Genomic DNA, 21,168 nt, shown 5'->3' on the forward strand with positions numbered 1-21,168 from the left:
TTATTATTATATTACGTCGGCAAGAAGAAAACAAACCAATTTGGCTGGATCCAGGGTGGCCATGCGACTCGCATGGCCAAAGGCACAAAACCATGCGAGTCGCATGGAGTGAGATTGCTGGTCAGGTCCTATATAAAGCCAGTTTTGTACCGAGTTTTAATCATCTTTTTTCTTCCTCTTCATACGTAAATATATTTATATTTATAATTTATATTTTAATTTTAATTATAATTCTAATAATAAGGGTATGTTAGCGAATGTTGTAAGGGTGTAAGTCGAAATTCTGTCCGTGTAACGCTACGCTATTTTTAATCATTGTAAGTTATGTTCAACCTATTTATATTAATGTCTCGTAGCTAAGTTATTATTATGCTTATTTAAAACGAAGTAATCATGATGTTGGGCTAATTACTAAAATTGGGTAATTGGGCTTTGTACCATAATTGGGGTTTGAACAAAAGAACGACACTTGTGGAAATTAGACTATGGGCTATTAATGGGCTTTATATTTGTTTAACTAAATGAAAGTTTGTTAATGTTAATATAAAGATTTACAATTGGGCGTCCCTATAAATTACCATATACACTCGATCGGACACGATGGGCGGGGTATTTATATGTACGAATAATCGTTCATTTAACCGGACACGGGAATGGATTAATAGCCACTAGAATAATTAAAACAGGGGTGAAATTACATTCAAGGGTAATTGGTGTAATTGTTAACAAAGTAGTAAAACCTTGGTTTACACGCAGTCGATAACCTGGTGTATTCATTAAACAAAGTATTAAAACCTTGTTACAATTCGAATCCCCAATTAGTTGGAATATTTAACTTCGGGTATAATAATAATTTGACAAGGACACTTGCAATTTATATTTATGACTGATGGACTGTTATGGACAAAAACCAGACGGACATATTGAATAATCCAGGACAAAGGACAATTAACCCATGGGCATAAAACTAAAATCAACACGTCAAACATCATGATTACGGAAGTTTAAATAAGCATAATTCTTTTATTTCATATTTAATTTCCTTTATTTTATATTTAATTGCACTTCTAATTATCGCACTTTTATTTATTGTTATTTTATTTAATCGCACTTTTAATTATCGTACTTTTAATTATCGCAATTTAATTTTATCGCATTTTTATTATTCGCAATTTCATTATCGTTATTTACTTTACGCTTTAATTTAAAGTCTTGTATTTATTTTATATTTTACATTAGGTTTTAACTGCGACTAAAGTTTTAAAATCGACAAACCGGTCATTAAACGGTAAAAAACCCCCCTTTATAATAATAATATCACTTATATATATATTTGTATTTTTATAAAAGTAAACTAATATAGCGTTGAGCTTTGTTTAAAGATTTCCCTGTGGAACGAACCGGACTTACTAAAAACTACACTACTGTACGATTAGGTACACTGCCTATAAGTGTTGTAGCAAGGTTTAAGTATATCCATTCTATAAATAAATAAATATCTTGTGTAAAATTGTATCGTATTTAATAGTTTTTACTAGTAAAATATAAGCTATTTTATATACACCTCGTTCGACATCACAGTGTATTTAATTTTTGGTTGGGGTTTTGAGGTACCCGTTGCCTCAGTGGGTTTAATACAATAAGGGTGGTTACGGATCGAATGGTCCTGTTCCTTTTTAATAATTAAGGACATTTTATTATTGTAGTTGTTTTTATTATCTATAGCAAGTTGGAATTTCTCCTTAGTGACTTCTTTTATTTCATTAGCGAAATCCTCTTCCTTACTGATCTCGTCTGATGACGAACTGTCTGAGTCATGTGTAGGAGAATATGATGACGTACTGTCTGAATCATGTGTACGAGAATATGTACCGGTGGTCATGAATCGAAATCTGCCAGGCGTAATTTGCACAACCCGCCCGTCGGCGGTGTATCTGGCCCAATGTCCATGTTCATTTAGAAATGGACGATCTTCGTTTATTCCAGGGATCATGGGTCCATGCCAACGATACTGTGGCTCTGGAAAACTAGAGCGGGGTGGAGCTGGAACCTCCTCTGGGTTAACCTGAAGTTGAGATTCCCCGGCTAACACAATTTCTTCTTTAATAGGTATTGGAACGCCCTTTTCAGTTGTGGATATAATAGATTCAGTGTCCGATTCCGAGTCGTACAAAATGATAGGATTAGAAGAAGTCATCTATAACATAATTGAAACAACAATTATGTTAGCATATAAATATATCACATATAATGTTTTTGACCAAATGATAAACAAAAATCAGTAAAAACAGATATGGTCATAGTCCAGACTCACTAATGCATCCTAACAATTACCAGTTAAACACACTAATGTTATTTCTGGTTCCCTATGACCTCAAGCTCGGATACCAACTGTAACGATCCGTCAAAATTTCTATTGACGCGACACGTTAATCATTGATTCCACAGTGAGGTTTTGACCTCTATATGATACGTTTTGATAAAATATTGCATTCATTAAAATACGTGACTTTCTAAACATAGAAAGTCATAATCATGTGGGCGAGTGCTTAGGTATAAGCAAAACCCCAAAATACATAAGTATTTAATTTACAGGTTGACATCACATTCCAATTATTTATTACACAACGCAGTTTTATTTAGAATGCAATAAACTTTATACAAAGCATGAAAGACTTCATGCAGGCAACAAGCACATCACAGCGGAAGCAGTCTAAGGACCTGAGAATAAAACATGATAAAAAGGTCAACACGAATGTTAGTGAGTTATAGGTTTAATTGCTCGAGTCATAAATATATAAAGATATACCACAAGATTTCATCAAAAGTTTATCAATAGATTCTACGTAACAGAGCACCCTGGTAACTAAACTTAACGCTATAAGGATAATTACCCCATTCGTTTTAATACACGCAAACCAACGTGTCATAAACTCAAATAACATACGTCCGTTAAAAGGCTAGCGCTCTAGCTCGGACGGGGATGTCAAGCCCTATGGATCCATATACAATTATTCGCGCCCACCAGTCCATATCCTATGTACTGGAAGCTACTAGTTACCAAAGCTAGGGGATTTTCGGTTTAACTCAGTGTAGAATTTAGTATGTACTTGTGTCTTATTGCGTTTAAAATAAATTGCACGTATTCTCAGCCCAAAAATATTTAAAGCATTTAAAAAGGGAGACTATAAACTCACGGTTCAATATTGAGACTCAATATTGTAGGTAAATTGCGTAGACGTAATGATGGTAGACGACTATATGGTTGGCCTTGGATTCAAGAACAATACCCCGAACAATACCCAATATTTCCTTAGCTTAAAGCGGTTTGAAACCCGAATTAAAACACCCTCGAATATACTTTATTATTATTAAACTTAAAATTAAAAATTAAAAATATAAATATAATATAAATATAAGTAAGAATCAGAGAGATTGAAATGTGTATTACTTCGTCGAGCAAACTGGCCTTTTATAGGCATATTTCCATTTACTGTAGCTCATGCGATCGCATGAGTTTTCAGTGTTTTTGCCATGCGATCGCATGGCCGCCTTATCCGTTTTTGTTTGCTAGTTCGTCGACATCAAATAGTATTTACTATAGCAAATAGTGTGTACTGTAGCAAATACTGTTCACTGCAGCAAATAGTGTTTACTGTAGCACTGTAGCAAAGTACGGTTTCACTGTAGCAAATAGTGTTTACTGTAGCAAATAGTGTTTTACTGTAGCAAAGTCATTTTTACTGTAGAAAAGTCGTTTTTACTTGTACATCTTATAATATATATATATATATATATATATATATATATATATATATATATATATATATATATATATATATATATACATACATACATATAATTGTTCATGAATCGTCGAGAGTAGTCAAAGGTAATTGTATATATGAAACAGTTCTAAAATTTTTGAGACTCAATCTAACAGACTTTGTTTAACGTGTCAAAATAATAAATCGTATAGAGAATTGGTTTAAATAAGTCGAAATTTTCCGGGTCATTACAACCGGCAACACCAGTACACCAACAGCAACATCCGCATCCCACACCTCGACATCACAATCTGTACCTCGAGCATCAACATCGTATTTACCATAGATACCAAGGAGTACTAATAAGAATCAACGATGAAATATTGATTCATAACTTCATTGGAGAACTATTATGCGGTGATTATGTAATCTCTAAAGTTTTAGAGATTATTTATTTTAGCTCAAACCAAAAAGCAAATGAGATTAATATCATATTAACTCATAAATCCATGATTACATCTGAAGAAAATATACATGTATATATGTTTTTCATAAGGATGGTAATTAAAAATTCTTTTGTACAAACTGTTAATGGTGAAAATATTTTAACGGGTAGGTAATACCCGAGAAAATATTTAACTTTCATATTAACATGTTATACTGTACATTCTTCGAATCTAATTCAACAGTCATTTACGATCCTACTTACATCCATCGATATACGTATCCGTTCACCGCAGAATAACCATTTTCATTCAATTTCATATTTGGATTTTGACTTATCATAATCCAACAAATGGCATAATGAAGAAAACATTGGACAAAAATAAAAATTTGTTAGAAACAAACAAATTAACCATGAGAACATTTTGTTAAGAATCCACGCTAACAAAATCCTAGCTAACTGTTCCTAGCTAACTGATTACATTTTATTTATCGCAGTTTATTTATCGCAATTTTATTTATCGTCAATTAATTTCTGTTATTTACTTTACGCATTTTATTTATCGTCATTTAATTTCTGTATTTATTTTACGCACTTTAAATATCGGGACACGTATACAAGGTTTTGACATATCATATATATATATATATATATATATATATATATATATATATATATATATATATATATATATATATATATATATATATATATTATTTGGAATAACCATAGACACTCTATATGCAGTAATGATCGAGTTCTCTATACAGGGTTGAGGTTGATTCTATAATAATATATATACTTTGAGTTGTGATCGAGTCTGAGACATGTACACGGGTCACGATACGTATTAATTAATTTGAATATTATAATTTAAACTATATATGAATTATTGGACTGTTAACTGTGGACTATCAACTGTGGACTGCCAACATTGGACAAATTAAAATGAATTAAAATATTGATTATTACATATGAAACTAAATAATTCTTCAAGTTTACCATTTGATTTCATCTTAAACCTCATTTGTATCTTGACGATTACAATCTGCGTTAAAACCTTTTATGATTCTTGAAAACACCTCAAATGAGAGGATGAAGCAACCGCACTTCATCTACGTAAGAAGAGATTGATGAATATAGTTATGCACTTGAAAACTCTTGGAATCTGAGTAAAAGTTTAACACGTATCTGTGCTAATTCCTTTAGTATTATTATTACCCAAAATAACTTGGTAATTCCTTTTAAAGTAGCAAATTTTGTCACATCTCCAGCAAGTCAACTTCGACTTTTCGTTCGAAACAACCTTATTATCACCTTGATTTATATGCATGCTCTTTTATTGTTACCAGGGAACCTTTTATATTCCACCATATTACCAGCAGACGTACCAGCAACCTCGTTGCTTCTTGGCTTAAATCTCTATGATAAATCATTATATTTATTCGTTGAAACCCTATCATATACTCATCCGCATCTTGTAACGAGAACTGCCATACCAATTACCTGAAATCAGCAATCAGTACTTTGAAAACTCACAGCATATCTACATCAATAGTTATATGTATGACATTTATCACTTAGAATTATGATCTTTCATTCTGAAATTCTGAAAAGCACTCAGTCTACAAATCAATACTCTGAATATTGAAAAAAAGCTGAATGAAGCAGTAAAAACCGTAGACAACCGTAAGCGACCTTAATCATCGGAAGTTTGATGATAAAGAATAGTATGTTGAAAAAGCTCAGAAAAGTTGGAACTGGAAAAAGGATTGAGTTAACCACGAAGGAGACCAAGGACAAATACAAGGACCATACCCTATATTCAAAGAATCCAGGTAATTCTGGATCCTTGAAATCTCTAGAGAATATCTTGCTCCGAAGTCATGTTAAAATCTTGCGAAAAATTTTTCTTCATCAACCTTCGAACTTGGAAATTCCAAAATATCATCATAAATATCTTCGATATTTCTGAGGATATTTTCATAAATATTCTTGTCCGAAATTATATACCTCTTCGTGTTTCCTGTGTTTCATTATATTGGAAACTTCTGTAAAATCTAAGTTTAATTTATGAATGAATTCTGGAGAAATGTAAAGAAATTGATGCATGAATTAGTATAATATAATGACACTTGATCAACGTAATTATATTACAGTAAGTCATGCTGAGTTTCTAATGGGACGTGATGATTCACAGACTATAACGTCATCATGTGCCATTTACACGACTCTTACATTCTACCTAATCCCTAAATATATCAAGAACATATTCTCTTGATAGTTCTAGCTTTTCTCTTGAATTCTGGAAATTTCACAAGTCAAATTGTGCTAATACAATTTATTTCTTAGAACATTAGTCAGGTTCATTCGAAACTTCATACCTACAAATTCTGTACCATTATTCGCTTGACTTGAAATCGGGAAGAAGAAACAAAAGCATGGAACTCCGAAATAAAAGGGAGAATATAAAGCCCGATAACAACACATCAATTACAAATCGTGTATATCAATATTTAATGCAACGTAAAGACACGGGAGAACTAAAAACACTATAAATCCAAGAGTATAGTAGAAGTAAATAGATTCTTTCGGTGGCAGATGAAAAAGAAGAAAGACAGATATAAAAGTTAGGAGTAGATCAAGAATCAGAACTCGATGGAGCATATTGAAAAATGTTTTAAAAATACGAATTGGGAAAAAAAGTATAGAAGATGGGAGTATGGAAATAAGGAAACAAAGGGAGTGAATTTATAGCGACAGGTCCGACAGAGCAATCGGGACGGAATATCGCATTTAATCGAAGAGGATCCTAATTTCCTTAATTACCGAAGAATCAAATCTTTTAGATTTCGAAGATTTTCTTTAAATCCCTGGAATTTCGGAATTCAAACCAGTCTACGTCAAAAGTTAAAGCAAATCTCTATTTCTTCATTTCATTCTTTTGTGATAGCTTCACTCGTACTCTTCGAATAATCGAATTGTTTTATCCATATTACTCAATGATGATAAAACTCTATTTATCAAATCATATTCGTCATGAAAACATTTTTATTATTAGCCATGACCACCTCACTCAAATTTCGGGACGAAATTTCTTTAACGGGTAGGTACTGTGACGACCCGGGAATTTCCGACTAAATTTAAACTTAATCTTTTTATGATTTCGACATGTTAAGCAAAGTCTGTAATGTTGAGTCTCAGAGATTTTGGAACTATTATAATTGTTATTATTTATAGTTATTATTATAATTATCAATGTTATAATTACTATTATAATTGTTATTAATTATAGTTATTATTATTAGATATTATTACTATTATCATTAAGAAATATCATTATTAATATAAATTTATTATTATCATTATTATAGTTATTAGAAAATAATACAATTTATTACATTTAACTTTAATAATATTATTAATATCAAATTTTAGTATTATTTGATAATATTATATTTATTATTATTAATTATATTATTAATATTTTTTAAATTTTTTAATTAATTATCAATTTCTAATATATAAAATCTTGCGTACTATTAGGGAATCAAAATTTGTCAATCCAACTGTACTCCAATTTGTTTCATGTCCCCAATCATATAGTAAGATTCGAAATCAAACACACTTATATCCAAAATCAGTTAGGGGTTGATATCAACTTTTATTTTTTTTTAAATTTTTTCTCTTCCTTTTTGTACCCGAGTGAGTAAACCTGTCGACAATCAAATATTAATTAATCTGATCAATTCCAGTAGTTAAAGGGAACCAATTGACCTTATGTTATCAACTAACAAATTCATAATACCTTTTACACCTAATGAGTTTAGCAATTAATCTAAAACTACTTCGCCACCACAAATCACTCTCGAGCACCACAACTACACTATTTCCTTGTTTCTCTCTTCGTAAACAACAAAAAAACCAAAACTCATCATATCGAAATCCACCACTGAACCTTAATTCTTCTTTAAGTGAATCCGCTACCATAATCACTTTTAACTGCTAGATATTGTTGATCGACTAAGCTCTCAAAGAATCACCACCTCATATATTTCTTTTCTTTCTTTCTTCTTCGTTAACTGATCACACGATAAAAAATCACGAAACCCACCTCATTTTTTTGCTAGTCGATGCTGTCTTATGTTTTCTGTTTTGAACCGTGAACAAGCCACATATCTACGAACCACTGCAGCCTTTTTTTTTTCTTTTTTGGTTGAGCTGTTTAAAGAAGCAACAAGATAGAATTCTAAGTTTGACAAACTTTGTTAAGTAAGTATATATAAATGGTGATAATGAATAATCAAGTGGGGACTAGGAAATCATTTGTGACCGACAATTGTGACAATTGGTTCTAGGATTCCAATTAAAGGCGTATTATAATCAAGCTAGTGGGTCGATCATTGGCACTACATGGTTGACGAAATGGGTCACAAAAAAAAAAAAAATTCGATGTCCATTATTTTTTATAATCACGCATAATTGTGATCAAGTGGTTATTGTTTATTATTAAAAAAAAATGATATTATGGTACAAGATTTTCGGGACTGTGATGGCAAGGGATACGTACCATAAGATCGTTGATGTTGATATCATGATAATGGTGATGGTGAAGTGATCGTGTTTATTGATAAGATTAGATGATAAGTATCGTGATTTTATGTAAGAATTAGTAACGAGGATGTTTGGATTAGAATTAGATTAAGTTTATGATGATGTTATAATAAAACTTATGATGAATGATAAGTTGATGAATAGTTATGATGATGATAGAAATTTCATATTATTGATGGTAACGATGTTGATGAAGAATGAAGAAGATAAGGAATAGGGTACGATGATGATTCTGTTGTGTTGCTGTTACTCGTATCTGTTTCTTTGTACAACGAAGGTAATGAGCTGTGATGATAATACGTATATTTGAGGTTCTATGATGATATTAAATGATGATTGAGATGAAGATGAGGAAGAAGAAAGTGAAATAGAAAAATAAGGATTAATTAGATTTAGGATGGGATTAAATCAGTTAAGTAAGTAGTAATTGTTAAGCGAGAGGTCGCGGGTTCGAGCTCTGCTCGAGGCATTTCTTTTTATGAAGGGCTTAGGAGGTAGCTTTCTTTTTATTTATTTATTTTTATTATTATTATTATTATTACTAGGAATGTAAGTATTATTATTATCATTATTATTAACTAAAATTGTCATTTCATTAAGACTAACATTATTAGTAAAATTATTATTTTTATCATTATTATCATAATTAGTATTGTTATTACTTAGTATTAGTATTAGTATTAGGTATTAGTATCAATATTATTGATTTTATTATAAAAATAAAATAACTTAATATTATTATTATTATTTTAAAAACAATACAAATTATTATTTTTAACATAAGTATTAATATCATTTTTATCATCATTAGCATTATTATTATTATTATTATTATTATTATTATTAACATAAGTATCATTATTAACAATATCATTTTTATTATTAGTATTATCATTATTAATAAAGTTATTATTATTATTATTATTATTATTATTATTATTATTATTATTATTATTAGTAAATCATTATTTTCAAAACTACCATTTTTATCAAATAAATATTAGTTTCGTAAAAGATACTTATTACATTTACTATAATTAAAATAATATCTCATATAATATATAAGTTAAGATATGATTTACATAAATAAAGAATATGTTTCTAATGAAGTTTAGAATAAATCCTAAATAACTACAAAGATATATAAAAAGGATATAACTAATAAATTTATATATATATATATATATATATATATATATATATATATATATATATATATATATATATATGTGTGTGTGTGTGTGTGTGTGTGTGTGTGTGTGTGTGTGTGTGTAAAGACCCGTCCTTATCCATCCAGACGAAATCTTCAACATTTGGTCCCATTGCGATGATCCACTCCAAGTAATGTCCTTAAAATGAGCTAATGCACAGCGGAAGACTTAATTCGTACCTGAGGATAACATGCTTTAAAACGTCAACATAAAGTTGGTGAGATATAGGTTTTATTGCTAGCAGCATTATAACTATGGACCACAAGATTTCATATACATACATAATACACTCGCAAGTGTATGGAAAAGTCGTTGAGCACTTGGTAACCATACTTAACATTTAAATCACAGCAGCATATTCTTAAATAACTACTACACCGTACCAATTGTAGTATACAGAAACGAAGTACTGTGCAACCGTTTAAAACTGGTCGTCCAGCCCGGTTGGGGTTGTCAGGCCCGATAGATCTATCAACAGGATTCGCGTTTACGCTCCTCATGTAAATATTAGCTACCAAGTATAAAGAAATATGCCATGGTACAACTCAACGTATAATTTATTTTTTTATCACTTGTGTCCATAACGTAAATCATTTATAAAAACAGCGCATGTATTCTCAGCCCAAAAATATGAGCTTAAAAGGGACTATATACTCACCATACTGTATTTTGTAGTAAAAATACATATAACATCATTGAACACGTATAAGGTTGGCCTCGGATTCACGAACCTATATCAGTTGCATATATATTAATACACATCCCATGTAATCAGATAAGTGTACTTATATTTTATAATTTATTGAAATTAGTATCTTTAAATATAATCATACTTATAATAAATATATGATATATAATTTAATTAAAGTTTTATTAATATAATTGGTAGTATATTAGTTGAAAACATATTAGTATGTAATACTAGTTGTCATGTATAGATATCATTTGTTTGCTAAAATTAATTACAATAATACTAAAAATAATAATAATAATAATAATAATAATAATAATAATAATAATAATAATAATAATAATAATAATAATAATGATAATTCTTTTAATGAAAATAAAATGTTAAAAATGTTATATAAAATAACAATAATAAAAATAGTAAAAATAATAGTAATAATAATCCAATTGCTCATTTTAATGATAATAATAATAATGAGTATAATATTTATATTAGTAATAATAATAATAATAATAATAATAATAATAATAATAATAATAATAATAATAATAATAATAATTTGTAATAAAAATTAATAATGATAATTATTATTATTAAAATTATAATACCTAATACTTAATTTAAAGGGGATCGATGGCTATTGGTTGTGTTCACAAGCAGATCGAGTAACAGAGTACAACCGCAGAAGAATTTCAAAATTCCTAGGTTCATCGATTAATTAATCGATCACTCAACAATCTTCGATGGCAGCAGGTCGTCGATTGTCATCACCCTCGTTCAATCGATCAAGTAATCGATTTTCAATCGATGATATAGGTAATTTATTATTTAATTTTTCTTTTAATTTTCCTTCATCCCTCAATAAATTTTCTGTATTTATAATTGGGTCGAACAAGAGTAGTGATGATTGTTGTTCTTGATGTATTGATGATGTTAATCGAAAAGGTGATGAAATTGTTTGGTTCTAGATCGAAACAATATAGGAACTGCCAGCAACAACAATGGATTCTAGATTTGAGTAAAAAAATAGATTTAGAAATTTCTTAATAGTGTACTTGGTATTTGGTTATTGTGAAGATTGTTTTTTTTTTTTTTTTTTTTTTTTTTTTTTGCAGGTGCTGATGATTTGAGACCGTAAACAGCAGCAGAAAAGAATCAGATTCGATAGTCTCAGTGTGGTGTTATCGTGTAACAAAAATCAGTAGAAGGTTGCAGGTACCTTGTATTTCATTGGTGTCTGTTGATGGTTTGTAATAGAAAAGTAGCTGTAGTAACCTGCAGTAAGTGTTAGGGTTCGGGTTGTTTATGACAGCGAGTTAGAAACAGGTTATTTGACATCAACATTCGAGTAGTAGCAGTAAAGTCTGCAACTTGAACTGTGAAAATGGTAACCGTAGTTACAGTAACAAAAATGAATTTGTTTGAGTTCTTTTGCGGTAACAAAAAAAATAAACGTTTCCATTGTGGTTTATGTTGGTGGTGTTTTAACGGGAAAAGCAGGAATAATTATGTGATGTTGGTAATGATCGTTTTGTGCAGGTCACGAAAAGAAAGGAAGAAAAGGTGGTTTGATCGCCGAAGAGGAATAAGATAGAGTAGAAGGAGGTGGCCGGTTGTTGTAACAAAATCACTGAATGGTGATGAGCTTTGGTGGTGATTAACAAAAGTGGTTATCCGATAGTCATGGGTTGGAGATGGTGGTGTGATGAAGTGGTGGCTCAGTTATGGTTGCAAGAGTGGCAATGGTTTATGCTAGAGATGGTGATTCAAATGTATTCTTGGATCCTATAAATATAGAAAAGATGGAATAAAAACAAAGGAGAGCAATAGCAAAAGAAAGGGGTTTGGTGATATGTTTCTATCGAAACAGATGCAGCACAAAAACAAACAAAAAAAAAATGGTTTATATAAATCAAAAGTTGTTGATAATATTGTGGCCAAAATTAGTAAACAGGAAAGGTATTGGTGGTGAGTTGATTTGGTTTGATCATACATGTATAGTTATTTATATAATATAAATTATGATAAAGGGACACCTCTTAGAAATCTTGATTGCAAATTCTCAATCACGGGCGAAATTAAGTTAGTGGGTTTAGTAATTGGAAAAGGTAAGGGCAGAAAAATAGAAGATGGTGGGTCTTATACTTGGAATGTTTAAACATATTTAGTAATATGTTAGCAATAATGATCGAATATCAAATAGTGGTGGTTTGTGTCCATTAAACCCATATGTAAATATGTATATATAATATGAAACAAAACAGTATCAATCTATGACATAAAAAAAACAGATAGAAATAAAAATAAAATAAAAACTGAAGTCAACCTATAACAGAATTTGGAAATCATTTGATTGATTATATTCAGTATTATTGTCAATAATATAAATGTCTTAATAATAGATAAATACTATTAATAAAGATAATAATAATCATAAAATTCTTAATAATGTTAATAATATTAATGATACTTAATAATAATAAGAGTAGTAATAATAATACTACTTATAATATTAATATTGATAATAATAATATTAGTAATAATATCAATATAACAATTTATATATTTATTTACACACAACCGTTCGTGAATCGTCGAGCATAGTCAAAGGGTAACGGATTTCATGAATACAGATTTTAGACTTTCTAGACTCAACATTACAGATTTTGCTTATCATGTCGGAAACATGTAAAGATTAAGGTTTAAATTTGGTCGGAAATTTCCGGGTCGTTACAGTACCCACCCGTTAAAGAAATTTCGTCCCCGAAATTTGATAGAGGTTGTCATGGATAACAATAGGAATGTTTTCATGACGAATATGAGGTAATAATGGAGTTTTATCATTATTGAGAGATATAGATAAAACGATTTGATTATATGAAGCGTACGAGTGAAGCTATCACAAATGGATGAAACGAGTAAATAGAGAATTATTTTAACCGGTGATGTGGTTAGGATTAATTTTCGGAATTTAAGGGATCTAAAGAAAATCTTATGTAATAAAATTTGGTTCTTCGGCGATCAGGATTTTCTTTGATTTACTGCGGCAATGTGTCTTGATTTCCCTGTCGGATATTTCACTATAAATTCACCTCCTTCCCTTCCTTACTTCCATACCTCACATCTTCTATCCTTTCTCCCTCAATTCATACCTTAAAGTATTCTTTAAAATGCTCCATCCCGTTCTGATTCTTGTTATACTTCTAACTTTTATATCTGTCATTCTTCTCTTTCATCTATTGCCAGAAGGATCTATTCACTTCTATTATTTCCTTGGAATTATAATGTTTTTAATTCTCCCGTGTCTTTACGTTGCAATACGTATTGATATACACGGTTTGTAATTTCTGGGTGGTTGTTGGGTTTTATATCTTCCAGTCCTCAAGTCAAGCGAGCAATGATCCGAAATTCGTAGGTACGAAATTCGAAATGAACATAGTTAATGTTCTAAGAAAGAATTGGTAATGACACGATTTTGATTTGTCGAATTACCAGAATATCCTGGAAAGACCGAATCATCAAGAAATATTTTCTTGATATTTTTAGAATTTATATAGAATGTAAGAGCCGTGTAACATGGCACATGATGACGGTACTATGAATCATCACATTCCATTAGAAACTTAACATGACTTACTGTAATATAATGAAGTTGATCAAGTTTCATTATATTGTAATAATTCATGCATCAGTTCCCAACACTGCTTCAGAACATTCCTATTTTAAACTCGAAGGTTTTAGAATTTAGAAACTAACACAGTTTCTTTTATGTCATAACGCAGATAGCGTAGAAAGATAATTAATATCGGACGAGAATACTTTGAAGATATTTTCGGAATTATTGAGGATATGTTCAATGAAAGATACGATAACATCTTGGAATTTTTAATATCGAAGGATGATGATGAAGTTTTACCCGTAAGGGTTTAGATTCAGAAGCAAGGTGTTGGCTACAGAATCGTCATGATTCTTTATGTACAAGTTTAGTCCTTGTATTTTGTTCGGAGTCTCCTTCATGGTTTGCTCAATCCGGTTTTCAGTACCAAATTTTCTATCGAGCGTTTCTAGCACTTCCTTCTTTTATCATCAACTTTTGGTCATTATGACCATCTATAACATACTGCTTCGTCAGCATTTTCAAAGTTAACGAATCTGGGTCATTGGTTTTCAAACTGAGGTGGTTTCAAGAGAATTGTGTTTTTAGATGATTAAATGCTGATGGTAGTATGGTGGAATATAAAAGGTTCTCCGGTAACGACGGCGAAAGGACAAAATATATATATCAAGATTATAATAAGAATAGTCTTACTGAGAAGTCGAAGTGGAGCTGTGACAAAATTGTCTACTTTGAAAAGAAATTGTAAGGTTGTTTTTGCTAATGAATGATGAGGAATTCGACGCGGATACGTTTTAACTATAACTTCGATTTCGAAAGTTTTTCAGGTGCATAACTGTATGCATAAATCTTTCTTCCATAGACGAGGTGCGGCTGGTTCAATTTCTCGATCGAGGTGTTTTTAAGAATCATAATAGGTTTGAACGCGAATTGTAATTGTCGAGGTACAAATGAGGTTTAGAATGAAATCAAGTGGCAAACTTGAAGAATTGTTTAATTTCATATGTTATAATCAATATTTTAATTCATTTTAATTGTCCAAAGTTAGCAGTCCGATAGTCCAATAGTTCAATAGTTCAATGATTCATATATAATTTAATATATAATATTCGAATTAAATAATACGTATCGTGACCCGTGCACCGGTCTCAGTATTGATCACAACTCAAAGTATATATGTATTTTGGAATCCACCTCAACCCTGTATAGCCAACTATAGAGTGTCTATGGTCGTTCCGAAATATATATATAGATGGGTCAATATGATAAGTCGAAACCTTGTATACGTGTCCCGTTATTTAAATGCGTAAAATAAATAAATATATATCATGACCCATTATACAACGTGTTGTCTCAGAATTAATCCGACGTATTGTTGTACATGTGTCCCGACAGTATGTACAGTGCAGAAATTAAAATTGCGAGAATGTAAATTGCGATAAATTAAATGTTAATCAGTTAGCTGGGAACAGTTAGCCGGAACAGTTAGCGTGGAATCTTAACAATATTCATCATAGTTAATCCGTGTGTTTCTAACAATTTTTAATTTGTCCAATGTTTTTTTTTTTTATGCCACTTGTTGGATTCGGATAGGTAAAAATCCAAATATGAAATTTGAATGGAAATGGTTATTCTGTGATGAACGGATACGTATATCGGTGATTATAAGTAGAATAGTAAATGACCGTTGAATCAGATTCGAAGAATGTACAGTGCAACTTGTTAATGTGAATTTTAAATATTCCTTGGGTACTACCCACCCGTTAAAATATTTTCATCATTAACAGTTTGTACGAAAGAATTTTTAATTACGATCTTTATGAAAATATACTTGCATATATATTTTCTTCAGATGTAATTATGGATTTAATGAGTCAATAAGATTTTATACTCATTTGATTTATTGTTAGCACTTGATTACATGATCTCCAAAACTTTAGAGATTACATAATTGCCATGTCGGACGAAGGTAAATGAGGTAGAACAATACGTAGAACGAAATTAATCGATGTAGAACGATATGTAAAACAAGGATTATACTTGAAGTACAGATGATGATATTGAGGCGTATGATGTTGATATCCGAGGTACAGATAGTGACGTTGAGATTTATGACGTGATTGTGGTTGAGGTGATAAGAGTATTGTCGGCGTTGATGATGGTGGTACGGTTTATGTTGCTGGTGCTGCTGCTGGTGTTTGTAACCTTCGCACCAGATTTTTCCAAAGTCATTACTCGAGCACGTAGTTCGTTAACTTCTTATATTATGTCGAGATGATTGACGATTGAAATGAGCAGGTGAGTAAGTTTCAAATATAGGATAATATATAATCGTGACAGGATACTCTAGAAATGAGAGGGTAAATGATTTCTCGAACAGGTTCGCCGGTAAGTGCTTTCAGGTTCATCTCCAAGTGAGCAATTTGGTGGATGGAAGAGATCTTTGATGTGAAATGATTTTCGGATATCGAATGATATTCTAATTATATAGAATATCTATATATATATATATAATCCTAAAGATTTCCAAACCACAGAGGAATCTACAGCATATGTCAGTCAAGTCTACAGATATGCTAAGATATGAATTATCAGATACGCTAAGATATGAATTTGTCTATACACTATCGATGCACTAAATGCAGTAAGACGTGTCTAGACTTAAGATGATAAGTATGGTTTCCGACAAGATATGATAAGCAAAACTTTTGACACGTACACCAGGTTCTAATCCAGACTTACTAATATAACCTAACAACACTAGGTCCAAGTCCAGACTCACTAGTGCATCTAACCAACTACCATTTAGACACACTCATGCAAGACCTGGTTCGCTAAGACCAACGCTCTGATACCACCTGTAAAGACCCGTCCTTATCCATCCAGATGAAATCTTCAACATTTGGTCCCATTGCGATGATCCACTCCAAGTAATGTCCTTAAAATGAGCTAATGCACAGCGGAAGACTTAATTCGTACCTGAGGATAACATGCTTTAAAACGTCAACATAAAGTTGGTGAGATATAGGTTTTATTGCTAGCAGCATTATAACTATGGACCACAAGATTTCATATACATACATAATACACTCGCAAGTGTATGGAAAAGTTGTTGAGCACTTGGTAACCATACTTAACATTTAAATCACAGCAGCATATTCTTAAATAACTACTACACCGTACCAATTGTAGTATACAGAAACGAAGTACTGTGCAACCGTTTAAAACTGGTCGTCCAGCCCGGTTGGGGTTGTCAGGCCCGATAGATCTATCAACAGGATTCGCGTTTACGCTCCTCATGTAAATATTAGCTACCAAGTATAAAGAAATATGCCATGGTACAACTCAACGTATAATTTATTTTTTTATCACTTGTGTCCATAACGTAAATCATTTATAAAAACAGCGCATGTATTCTCAGCCCAAAAATATGAGCTTAAAAGGGACTATATACTCACCATACTGTATTTTGTAGTAAAAATACATATAACATCATTGAACACGTATAAGGTTGGCCTCGGATTCACGAACCTATATCAGTTGCATATATATTAATACACATCCCATGTAATCAGATAAGTGTACTTATATTTTATAATTTATTGAAATTAGTATCTTTAAATATAATCATACTTATAATAAATATATGATATATAATTTAATTAAAGTTTTATTAATATAATTGGTAGTATATTAGTTGAAAACATATTAGTATGTAATACTAGTTGTCATGTATAGATATCATTTGTTTGCTAAAATTAATTACAATAATACTAAAAATAATAATAATAATAATAATAATAATAATAATAATAATAATAATAATAATAATAATAATAATAATAATGATAATTCTTTTAATGAAAATAAAATGTTAAAAATGTTATATAAAATAACAATAATAAAAATAGTAAAAATAATAGTAATAATAATCCAATTGCTCATTTTAATGATAATAATAATAATGAGTATAATATTTATATTAGTAATAATAATAATAATAATAATAATAATAATAATAATAATAATAATAATAATAATAATAATAATAATTTGTAATAAAAATTAATAATGATTATTATTATTATTAAAATTATAATACCTAATACTTAATTTAAAGGGGATCGATGGCTATTGGTTGTGTTCACAAGCAGATCGAGTAACAGAGTACAACCGCAGAAGAATTTCAAAATTCCTAGGTTCATCGATTAATTAATCGATCACTCAACAATCTTCGATGGCAGCAGGTCGTCGATTGTCATCACCCTCGTTCAATCGATCAAGTAATCGATTTTCAATCGATGATATAGGTAATTTATTATTTAATTTTTCTTTTAATTTTCCTTCATCCCTCAATAAATTTTCTGTATTTATAATTGGGTCGAACAAGAGTAGTGATGATTGTTGTTCTTGATGTATTGATGATGTTAATCGAAAAGGTGATGAAATTGTTTGGTTCTAGATCGAAACAATATAGGAACTGCCAGCAACAACAATGGATTCTAGATTTGAGTAAAAAAATAGATTTAGAAATTTCTTAATAGTGTACTTGGTATTTGGTTATTGTGAAGATTGTTTTTTTTTTTTTTTTTTTTTTTTTTTTTGCAGGTGCTGATGATTTGAGACCGTAAACAGCAGCAGAAAAGAATCAGATTCGATAGTCTCAGTGTGGTGTTATCGTGTAACAAAAATCAGTAGAAGGTTGCAGGTACCTTGTATTTCATTGGTGTCTGTTGATGGTTTGTAATAGAAAAGTAGCTGTAGTAACCTGCAGTAAGTGTTAGGGTTCGGGTTGTTTATGACAGCGAGTTAGAAACAGGTTATTTGACATCAACATTCGAGTAGTAGCAGTAAAGTCTGCAACTTGAACTGTGAAAATGGTAACCGTAGTTACAGTAACAAAAATGAATTTGTTTGAGTTCTTTTGCGGTAACAAAAAAAATAAACGTTTCCATTGTGGTTTATGTTGGTGGTGTTTTAACGGGAAAAGCAGGAATAATTATGTGATGTTGGTAATGATCGTTTTGTGCAGGTCACGAAAAGAAAGGAAGAAAAGGTGGTTTGATCGCCGAAGAGGAATAAGATAGAGTAGAAGGAGGTGGCCGGTTGTTGTAACAAAATCACTGAATGGTGATGAGCTTTGGTGGTGATTAACAAAAGTGGTTATCCGATAGTCATGGGTTGGAGATGGTGGTGTGATGAAGTGGTGGCTCAGTTATGGTTGCAAGAGTGGCAATGGTTTATGCTAGAGATGGTGATTCAAATGTATTCTTGGATCCTATAAATATAGAAAAGATGGAATAAAAACAAAGGAGAGCAATAGCAAAAGAAAGGGGTTTGGTGATATGTTTCTATCGAAACAGATGCAGCACAAAAAAAAAAAAAAATGGTTTATATAAATCAAAAGTTGTTGATAATATTGTGGCCAAAATTAGTAAACAGGAAAGGTATTGGTGGTGAGTTGATTTGGTTTGATCATACATGTATAGTTATTTATATAATATAAATTATGATAAAGGGACACCTCTTAGAAATCTTGATTGCAAATTCTCAATCACGGGCGAAATTAAGTTAGTGGGTTTAGTAATTGGAAAAGGTAAGGGCAGAAAAATAGAAGATGGTGGGTCTTATACTTGGAATGTTTAAACATATTTAGTAATATGTTAGCAATAATGATCGAATATCAAATAGTGGTGGTTTGTGTCCATTAAACCCATATGTAAATATGTATATATAATATGAAACAAAACAGTATCAATCTATGACATAAAAAAAAACAGATAGAAATAAAAATAAAATAAAAACTGAAGTCAACCTATAACAGAATTTGGAAATCATTTGATTGATTATATTCAGTATTATTGTCAATAATATAAATGTCTTAATAATAGATAAATACTATTAATAAAGATAATAATAATCATAAAATTCTTAATAATGTTAATAATATTAATGATACTTAATAATAATAAGAGTAGTAATAATAATACTACTTATAATATTAATATTGATAATAATAATATTAGTAATAATATCAATATAACAATTTATATATTTATTTACACACAACCGTTCGTGAATCGTCGAGCATAGTCAAAGGGTAACGGATTTCATGAATACAGATTTTAGACTTTCTAGACTCAACATTACAGATTTTGCTTATCATGTCGGAAACATGTAAAGATTAAGGTTTAAATTTGGTCGGAAATTTCCGGGTCGTTACAGTGTGTGTGTGTGTGTGTGTATGTGTGTTTGATTACATTTATGTATATTAATAAATATACAAATGATATAGGTTCGTGAATCCGAGGCCAACCCTGCATTGTTCAGTTGTTCAATATAGTAATATGTATTTTTTACTACAGAATACATTAGGTGAGTTTCATTTGCTCCCTTTTTAAATGCTTTTGCAATATATATTTTTGGGACTGAGAATACATGCGCTGCTTTTATAAATGTTTTACGAAATAGACACAAGTAAATGAAACTACATTATATAGGTGAATGATCGAAGCCGAATATGCCCCTTTTTACTTGGTAACCTAAGAATTAGTAAACCAGTCTACTAATTGACGCGAATCCTAAAGATAGATCTATTGGGCCTAACGAACCCCATCCAAAGTACCGGATGCTTTAGTACTTCGATGTTGTTTTTATCATGTCCGAAGGATTTCCCGGAATGATAGGGGATATTCTTATATGCATCTTGTTAATGTCGGTTACCTGGTGTTCAATCCATATGAATGATTATTTTTGTCTCTATGCATGGGACGTATACTTATGAGAACTGAAAATGAAAATCTTGTGGTCTATTAAAATGTTGG

This window comes from Rutidosis leptorrhynchoides, chromosome 4 (assembly GCF_046630445.1).
Source record: "Rutidosis leptorrhynchoides isolate AG116_Rl617_1_P2 chromosome 4, CSIRO_AGI_Rlap_v1, whole genome shotgun sequence".
Lineage (NCBI taxonomy): Eukaryota > Viridiplantae > Streptophyta > Magnoliopsida > Asterales > Asteraceae > Rutidosis > Rutidosis leptorrhynchoides.